The 3,462-nt window shown below is 30.6% G+C and overlaps 1 pseudogene; it reads left to right on the forward strand.

Annotated features, from left to right (window-relative positions):
• The first annotated feature begins 2,139 nt into the window (after positions 1–2,139).
• Positions 2,140–2,868, forward strand: LOC145090054 (F-box protein SKIP2 pseudogene; annotated as a pseudogene).
• The last annotated feature ends 594 nt before the right edge of the window (positions 2,869–3,462 follow it).

Raw genomic sequence — 3,462 nt, forward strand, 5'->3', positions numbered from 1 at the left:
AAGGGTTAAATTGAATACGATTACCGATTTTTGAGATTTAATTAAATAAAAAAAAGATATAAGAACTAAATCGATTATGAGACGAATATGTAAGGATTAAATCTTATTTAATGTTTAATTTTTTGTTGAGAACTCATAGTTTCCTGAAAACCCGAGAACTAAATGTGGAACGTTAAATCAAAATCAACACATTAAGGGCATTATTGTAATTTACGAATTTTTTTATTAAAATAATAATGTTCAATGTTTTAAAAATACTGTAGATTTTTTTAGAAAAATGACTTTTTTTTTAAAAATTGATTTAAAAAAAGTTGTGATTTTTTAAAAAACAATAAATTATTAAAAATCAGTAAATTAAAAAAAAAAACTGGAATATTTAAAAAAAACTACTAATTTTTTTAACTAAAAAAGTAAACATTGTGCATATATACGTATTTTTTGAAGGGCATATATGCAAATTTCTTATACTATAATATTCATAAGTAAATTATATAAAAAAAAACCATTTCTATTTACTAATTAAAAAACACAATAGTACAAATATTTTATCCGATACAAAAAAAAATATAAAAAACTAAGAAAGTAAAAATGCTACAAAATTTCAAAACGTTTTCATGTCTTGTTGTCAAGATTTCCATATTATCTTCAATTTATCACTTTTGACGTCTTCAATATTTTCCATAAATTCTTCCAAATCTCCAAGAAAATAAAAAAAAAATTAATTAATGCAAGAACACTCACAAAATACATAGACGTATTTTATATGTGATTCACATGTGAATTATATGTGAATCACATGTAATTCAAATATGATTCACTTGTGATTTATATGTGAATCACATGTAATTCATATCTAGTTCATTTGTGATTTAACTTGTGATTCACATGTGATTACAAAAATCATGGGATTATGAGATTGATAACAAAAAATTAACCCTTCTTAATCGGCACTCTCAAAATATCAATAAATAAACAAATAGCTGTAATAAAAAGAAATTTATATGCTAAAGACTCTCACTCTTCGTTCACCGCTTTATCAATGGACTAATAATCAACTAGTTTTTCATTAAAAACGTACTGCTTTTTTCATTTATATTTCAATCGTTTTGTTAAAATTTTTAATTGGTGGTGTCTGATCTGTTTTAACAAGTTGAACTGATTCGTCCAATTTTTTAAGGTATACGACCCGACCCGACCCCAGACAAGTGTTGTTGAATTTTTTTTATTGGCTTCACTTAATTTGGAAACCACATTATTTTTTGATCTAGATTTACCAATATATATATATATATATATATATATATATATATATATATATATATATATATATATATATATATATATATATATATATATATATATATATATATTCCGATTTTCAAATTATGTCGTGAGGAGAAACATGCAAACACTCACAACTTATAGCTTAGTTATATGTTTGTCTATGAACAGAGAAATCCTTGTTTTGTTTTATTGGATTATTTTTAAGAGTTATGAGTTATGTGTGCTTTTACGATATTTACAATATGCTAGAGTTTAAACTTATAATTTTGATTTTTTTGATGTATTTTGAAATTTCTCAAATATAACACTCAATGTATTTATTTGATAATTAATGCCGCTTTTTGTTTCATTTTTATGCCACACTCAATTTTGCATTTTTCTCTTTGGTCTCTACTCTCCGGTGGTGTATATACGTCAAAACATAAATGATTATTGTGTGATGCAACGATAATAGTTATTATTTTGTGTATTTGGTATGCGTTTTTCACATTTTATGTATTGGTATTAGTTTCACATTCTTTATATATACAAAATCCGAGCGATTCATATTTCGTGGGTGAGACGTATGTATACAAAACCCAAGCAAACCATATAAATGAACTTGTTCCATAATTTTTATAACTTAATTATTGGGAAAATGACACAATGGCCCTACAATATATTTCGATTTTACCCTTTCAGTCCCTAAAGTTTTTTTCGTGCGCTTTAAGGGAACAAAGTTGATGTCGACCTGCTTTTTTGGTCACTACGACCTAATATACCAGGTTAAAGCTGATGTGGCTTATGATTTGGATTTTTTTTAGTAAAAAAAAGAATAATAAAAATTAGGGTCCACCATCTCTCTCTTAAATTAAGATGATTTCTTTGAAGAATCTCTACAACAGACAATGTTTTGCGTTGCTGATAATCAGATCCAAAAATCTTAGAACCATGAGACTTTTCAGATGTTCCGAAAATTAGGATGGGGTTCTGAAACTTGTTACGAATAATATCAAGGGATTGAATGAGGTGCATCTGGAGAGACTTCAGCTAACCGATATCGGCCTTGAATCCCTTTCCAATTGTGTAAATCTAGAAATCCTTCACCTCATAAAAACACCAGAATGTACTAATTTAGGGCTAGCGTCTTTGGTGGAGAATTGTAAGCTTCTAAGGAAGCTTCATATTGACGGGTGGAAAACAAACATGATTGACGATGAAAGTTTGATCGGTGTAGCAAAATACTGCCATAACCTTCAAGAGTTGGTCATTATCGGTGTAAATCTCACCCATGATACTTTATTGCGATTGGCTTCAAACCGCCGAAAGCTAGAGCGATTGGCGCAATGTGGGAGTGAGACCATAGGTGATGTCGAGATTTCTTGCATAGTTGCTAAATGCACAACGTTGAGGAAGCTATGCATCAAGAGTTGTCCTGTGTCTGATCATGGAGTGGAAGCTCTAGCACTTTGGTGCCTTAATTTGGTGAAGGTGAAGGTGAAGAAATGCAAGGGAGTCACCTGTGATGGTGTTGGTTGGTTGAGGGCTAGCCGGGAATCATTAGCTGTCAATCTGGATGCTTTGGTGGTTGAAAATCAAAACTAGAATGCAACCGCTGAGGTGGTGGTGGAGGAACAACGACCACCGACAGCTAGTGACCTCAGAGGCAGTGTTAATGGTGGTTCTAGCAATAACCGACGGTCAACATCACTGAAGGCAATATTAGGGTAAGTCTAAGAGAAATTTAGTTTCTTGCACTTTGAGACGATGGTCAATCTTTAATGGTGCATAGAGTGTTATGTGATTGGATTCCTGTATAATGTATCAGAGTGAAAGAGGGAAAGAGAGAGATGGTGGGCCCTAATTTTTATTATTCTTTTTTTTATTAAAAAAATTCCAAATCATAAGCCACATCAGCTTTAACCTGGTATATTAGGTCGTAGTGACCAAAAAAGCAGGTCGATATCAACTTTGTTTCCTTAAAGCGCACGAAAAAAACTTTAAGGACTGAAAGGGTAAAGTATGTATACAAAATCCGAGCGATTCATATTTGGTGGGTGAGACGTATGTATACAAAACCCAAGCAAACCATATAAATGAACTTGTTCCATAATTTTTATAACTTAATTATTAGATAAAGACAAGCATAACTCGAGGGACAAGGATTTGTGTTATTATTTAGATGGCACAACATGATTT

The sequence above is a fragment of the Lactuca serriola genome, chromosome 2 (assembly GCF_051521515.1).
Source record: "Lactuca serriola cultivar US96UC23 chromosome 2, Lser_US96UC23_V15, whole genome shotgun sequence".
Taxonomy (NCBI): domain Eukaryota; kingdom Viridiplantae; phylum Streptophyta; class Magnoliopsida; order Asterales; family Asteraceae; genus Lactuca; species Lactuca serriola.